A 6677-nucleotide genomic window follows, 5' to 3' on the forward strand; every position below is an offset into this window, starting at 1 on the left:
GCAACCTGGGCATCAAGATTTTTCAAAGTTCCCCAGGTGACCTTATTGTGCAACAGAATGACGTTATCGTGCAGCCAATTTATCATGAGCACAATCAGCAGGAGTTTGATAAAATACAGATTGCTAGAGCTGCTGATTCAGTAGGTTTAGATGGGGTCTGAGGATTTCCATTCCTAACAAATTCCCAGCTGAAGTTGTTGTTCTGGAGGTCATACCGTGAGAACCACTGCTTCCACGTGCATATGAATCACCTTCAGGTGCAGAGGATTCTGTTAAAAGGCAGGTCTACTTCAGTTGGTGTGGGACTGGATTAGATTCTGCATTTCTAATAAGCTTTCAGGAGATACTAATGCTGATCCGAAGACCACACTTTATACAGCAAAAGATCAGAGCACAGGAAGTTAACTATTAGAGTAGGGCATTCATGAAATAAATACGATTTTGTGACATAGCGAGAATAAAAAATTTAGTACCAAAGCACCATTTTGAAGTAAGTTTTCAACTGTAATTTCAATATCATTACACGGATATATGAGAAAAATTTTATGATTGTTGAGAAGTTACGAAAAAATGTTTAATGTCATAGAATGAGAAATTCAAAATTACTTTTTTCACGTTTTATATGTTTATTCAGAAAGTGATTCAACTATGGATGATGCATTTTTAGCACTATGAAATCCAACATTTTAAAATCCTTTTTCCCTGCATTTCTGTTTATTACATTTTTTTATAGTCCTGAAGAAATTCTCTTATCTGAAGTTTTTCATGCATTTGGGTATTTTGCATGATGTCTAATGTGATGGCAGTGAGGCCGTAGCTATAATCATAACCCTCTTGTAACCCAAAAACAACATTAACTTTCTTTTCTGTGTAGGCAGCTATGAAGTTACCAGATAGTGAATGTCCATCTGGAAGGAACTGGTTATCTTTTCCTTGATCAATTATTATGTCTAGCTGAGCATGTGGATAGGACTTCACAAGATGGATAGCATCATAAGCCTTCCATTTATTTTGATCTGTCCCCAAATATCCACTAAAGGCTTTTTTGTCCCAAAGACAGAGCACTGGATTGCAAATTGGAGCAAATGCTGACACAGATTTGTACTTTCCAGGATTCTTCAAAGCACAAATCAGAGTTTCATGGCCTCCCATGGAGTGGCCAAAAATAGACATCCTGGAGGGGTCCACTGGAAAATGGGCATTTATGAGTTGGGAAAGCTCCGCAGTTACATAAGAATACATTCTGTAGTTGCAGCTCCTGGGTGGTTCAGTTGGTTGAGCGTCCAACTCTTGGTTTTGGCTCAGGTCATGATCTCATGGGTGGTGGGATCGAGCCTGGAGTCAAGCTCCGTGCTCAGTGGGGAGTCTGCTTGAAGATTCTCTCCCTCTCTCCCTCTCTCTCTAAAGTAAATAAAAAAATCTTTTTAAAAAATGTAAGTCTTGTGGTCGTTTTTAAAAATCAGTGCCTATACAGTAAAAATTGGAACCATCGGGCTCATGAGTAATTATTTGGGGGCCATTTTCACAAAAGAGTTCTAATATTACAATTTTATAATTCTGTTTCTGCTAACCACTTCATTTTTTTATTTTCTAGGCTTGAAGTTAGCAGGCTTAACAATTTTTACACTCCTACTCTGCAAGTGTTTATCCATTTTTACGTAAGTGACAAATCAATTCCTGAGTTTTGTTAAGGGCTTTCTATTTTTTGGATAGTGAAGTTCTTATAATAGGGTGGAGAGAGAACATTTGGTTCCTTTTGTGTCCTTCTCATACACATTTTAAAGCAATGGCTTCAGTTTAGGAACTGCTGGATTTTTTGGAAACATCTGAATGTGAGACTTCCAAATTCTGAGAAAATAAGCAAATAACCAAATAAAATGGCACTATAGTGTGATAACTGAACCTTTTAGACTCAAGATTCTAGATTTTAGAGGAAGGGGCAGATATAAAAATGGCAAGAAAGAGAACTATTAGAAATTGACAAAGAATGTGACAAGGCCATCTTTCAAAAGCAGGAATAAGATATTTAGCAGATTTTTGTAAAAATAAAATCAGTAATATGTATATTTCTCTCTTGCAAATTAGGATTATTCTCACCAATCTGAGAGCTCATGTTTGATGGTATAGAGGCTCTAGGTGATCAATACAAGTAAACAAGACCTGATCGGTGACAGCCCATCTGGGCTCTCTGTAAAATGAGAAGGTTCTACTTGACACTGTTTCTTAGTCTACGGGGGCAGGAGGAGGGCACACAATGCTTCGAGAAGCTTATGAAGGCTATAGATCCTCTCTCCAGAAAAATTCATGATTTGCATGTGATTCCATAGAATCCAGATGCCCTGACCATGGTTGATGGATGAGGATGTCTAGAGCCCAAGTGAATCATACACTTCACACAGCGCTTGGCATAGAGTAAGTTCTAGATGTTGGTGATAATGATAATAAATAGCTTCGTTTCATGAGGTGAAGAACAAGAAAAAAACCACTCGTTTCATAAACGGAGTTTCATTCAAGCTAGTGATTAGTGAAACTTCCTTCCAGATTCTGACAATAGGCTGTCAACCCGTACTGTCAGCATTTGTTATTTTGAATGGTCATTCTTTCCTGTTTTTAATCAGTAATTTTTGGTAACTTGGGAGAAGATCCATTTAAGAACTACTATTTATTTATTAATTCCTTTGTACCAAGCTCTCTGATAAGCAATTAGTCTGCATTAGCTCCTTTAATCCAAACAAATCCTAGTAAGGTTTACTAATGAAGAAGTTGAGGCTTCCAGTAACTCCAGTGGTCCCACAGACTATGGTGTGGCAGGAGCAGCTCCTTTCACAAAGTGAAAACTGTAGAGAATACTAATCATTTTTTTTTTTTTAAATAAATCCACCTTCGTTGGCCCAGGAATTACTGAAAATTTCTTCCAGATTCTAACAACGGTCTGTTAATATTCATCTTCACTGTTTGTTGTTTTGGAATGTCATTATCTCCGGGCTTTCGTCAATATATTTTTTTTAAAGATTTTATTTATTTGACAGAGAGCGAGACAGTGAGAGAGGGAACACAAGCAGGGGGAGTGGGAGAGGGCCGAGCAGGGAGCCCGAGGCAGGGCTTGATCCCAGGACCCTGGGATCATGATCTGAGCCAAAGGCAGACGCTTAACAACTGAGCCACCCAAGTGCCCCTTTCGTCAATATTTTAAAAGTTTATTTATTTATTTGATAGAAAGAGGCACAGCGAGAGAGGGAACACAAGCAGGGGGAGTGGGAGAGGGAGAAGCAGGCTTCCCGCCGAGCAGGGAGCCCGAAGTGGGGCTCGATCCCAGGACCCTGAGAACATGACCCGAGCCGAAGGCAGACGCCTAACGACTGAGCCACCCAGGCACCCCCCTTTCGTCAATATTTTAATGTGAACTCTGGACAAGGTAAACTAGGAGCTGCTAGCCCTTCAATATACCATTCTGACCAGAACTGTCATTTCCACGGCATAGCTCCAACATTGCCATTTGGCTTCCTCATTAGCTTTGGCTTTCCTCAAGAACTTGCTACCTGGATTATAAACTGAACAATATTCTATGCTCTATACTTGCATACCTTGTTTTCCTTTTCATTCATCTTGGTTTCATGCTAAACATGAAATTAGCTAGAACATTCTACTTCAAAGTGTTCATTACAAGGTTGTGAAGAAAAGAACACCATTTTTGTAAAGACTATCATGCTCAACTTTATTTGGTAAATATTTGCCATTAATGTCAGTAGGTAACAGAAACTGCTCATCCTGTGGTCATCTGCTTTCTCTTTTTAGACTTCTAGCCTCTGCCCTCTCTTTCCACCATTTAAAAGCTTTCCTGATGCATATTCCTCTTTTGGCCTCATATTTTCATACTCTGCACATTCTCCTTGAGTGACCTCATCCACTCTCGGATAGTCATGACATGCAATCTCCAGTCCCAGCCCAGACGTTTTTCCAAACTCTTGACTCGTTTAATCATTAACAACTTGGATCAACCATCCAGTTTTCCATAGGCATCTCAAACTCCACATGTCCAAAATAAAGTTATTATCTTCAACAATCCTTCTACCTCCTGAATCATACACTTCCCTCCCACCATTCACCCATAAAGAATTAACTTCTGATGTTTCTCACCACCCCATAATTATCACCTGCATTAATTTATCCTTGTGAAACTCAGAATCACCTACATTCATTGATTCATGAATCATTAATTGCTACTTTCTGCATATGTAAGTAGGAAGAATAACATCCACTTCCCCCAGCAGGGTGGGGGGGGATTGCAATTGTTTGAAGGCTCTTTCAAATATACTTGTGTGTGATTAAAATGATGGAATATCTTTGGATGAATTTAAGTACAAAAGGCAAAATATTCCATCCCTGTAAGTTTTTTCCTTTTGGCTTAGAAAATGTTAATATTTTTACTCAAGCCATCTGGGTCTTGGAAATATCATGTGCCTTTGATGACTATATGTGAAAACTATTTTTTGCATCTTTAAAAATTCCTGAAGGAATGCTATTACTAAGTTTGTTTTCCTATTTTTCTGACAACAAATTACAATTAACTTGCAATTCAAAAGACAAATTTGAAATCTATTTAAGCAGTTCCAAGTCAACCTCACAGATATCAAATGATCATATTAAAATATTAATAGCTATAGATAACTCAAGTGTTTCCTTGACTTACTGTCTTTTGTTTGGATGTAATTTTCTTTCATATTTAAAAAGTCCTTTAGCACCATCTGCTTCTATAACACTTCGCCATGCTTAAAAAATTTTATTCCCAGACACGGCAGTTTTGAAATTACTCCATCAAAGTTTCTTAAAGAAAATAAATTGGGGAAAAAGAACTTCCATTCCTCCTAGCTTGTTTCTTAACAAACAGCAGACAAAGACAATGCTTGTTACCCAAGAAACACAGTGCTACATGAATATTTTGTTATAATCAGACATTTCCCTTCTGATTTTCCCTCTGACCCTAAGGCTAACTGGTGCCTGAGGAAACAATATTTTATGTGCTATATGCACAATCTGTGCAATAATATTCCTTTAAGATATGCAGATCTCATTTTATAATCTGAACTATAAAATGGGGTGAATTTTCACATAGTCTCATCCATTTTATGGATAAACATTTAACAAATGACTAGATTGCCAAAATAAATTCCCCAAGGGAAGCTGATAGACTGAAGCAGTAACACCAGTAAAAGAAATCCAACAAAGGAAATAGCTTCTTCCTCTGTGAAACTGAAGCATACTCTTAGAGAAAAATCAGAATTTTCCAGGGCACCTAGGTGGTTCCGTTGGTTAAGCATCCAACTCTTGATTTCAGCTCAGGTCATGGTCTCTGGGTCACAGGATGGGGCCCCACATCAGGTTCCACGCTCAGTGGGGAGTCTGCTTGAGATTCTCTCTCTCTCCCTCTGCCTCTGCCTCCCACCCCCCCGACCCCCCACGCACGCTCTCTCTCTCTAAAAGAAATAAATCTTTAAAAAAAAATCAAACTTTTCCAATTCTTGACAGTGGTAGTAGAGGATTAGGCAGCTGAATTTTTCAATGTGTACAACTCCGAGTCAGTGATATTGATTTAGAAATATAAGTAAGTGGTATTAGGATAGTGATGTTGAAATTGTTGTAGACAGAATTAAGAATAGGCCAATTGTCTTCCTAAGAAAGTCCAAGTATGGATGTTAAATTGTTTACAGATCTATTCATCCTTTCAGTCACTATTCAATATACATCAAACACCTGCTATATCTAGATTCTATATTAGTTTCTGGAATGAATCAATAATTTTCTTATAATTTATAATAAAATTTATTCATCATCTTGTAGATGTAAATGGACCTCCATCCTCCAGTATTTTCTACCTGAATCCATTTCCCACAAACGAGCCAGAATTCACTTTGTAAAGTTAAAGTTAAATTGCATGATAAAGTTCAAATTCCCTAATAATGGTTTACAAAGACCTTGATGGTTTGACTCTTGCTTACCTCTTCCGCCTTGCTGTTCCACCTTGCTCTCTGGCCATGATGAATTACTAACCATTCACAAAACAGGCCTTTGCATGCTGTTTCCCCGGGCCAAATGCTTTTCCTCCTCTCTTTGTCTGACTCTTTTCCCCTGACCTTTTGTTTCTAGACCTCTCCTTGGCTAAAACTTCTTCAAGGACTAAAGTGTGCGCAGGTGAGCCTCTCATGCAGTCAAATGCTCGCTCCTGAGCTACAGGCACAGGTGAACTTCTTATGCACCACGTAACACTCTGGGCCTTACACCTTGTAGCACCTGCCACAGCAAGTGATTTACTTGTCTCACTCCTGCTAGACCGTACACCCCTCAAGGACAGGCACTACGCCTTGTTTGCTCTGCAAATCTCATGATGTGAAATGCAGCCTTGGCACATCTTAGTGATAATGATTTGCTAAATGAGTAAGTAGAAAATTGAACTATGCATTCTTCTCATTCATTTTGGTGAGGTCATTTTACGGTGGCAAGCGTGTGAGGTAAGGGAAATTATCCTTAGCCTCAGTACTTGACTACATGAATTGAGACATCTGGTGGTAAATGCACACACTTAAGCATATTTCTCTTCCCCCCCCCTCAAACATTTTAGTTCTAATTAATCATGAAAATGTTTCATCCTGAAATCAATAATGCCTGATCTTTCCTACTGA

The 6677-nt window shown here is 38.6% G+C and overlaps 1 pseudogene; it reads right to left on the bottom strand.

Annotated features, from left to right (window-relative positions):
- Positions 1-763: 763 nt before the first annotated feature.
- On the bottom strand, positions 764-6034 carry LOC116641319 (annotated as a pseudogene).
- Between the last annotated feature and the right edge of the window lie 643 nt (positions 6035-6677).

Source organism: Phoca vitulina, unplaced genomic scaffold (genome assembly GCF_004348235.1).
Source record: "Phoca vitulina isolate PV1807 unplaced genomic scaffold, GSC_HSeal_1.0 scaffold21, whole genome shotgun sequence".
In the NCBI taxonomy this organism is placed as follows: Eukaryota; Metazoa; Chordata; class Mammalia; order Carnivora; family Phocidae; genus Phoca; species Phoca vitulina.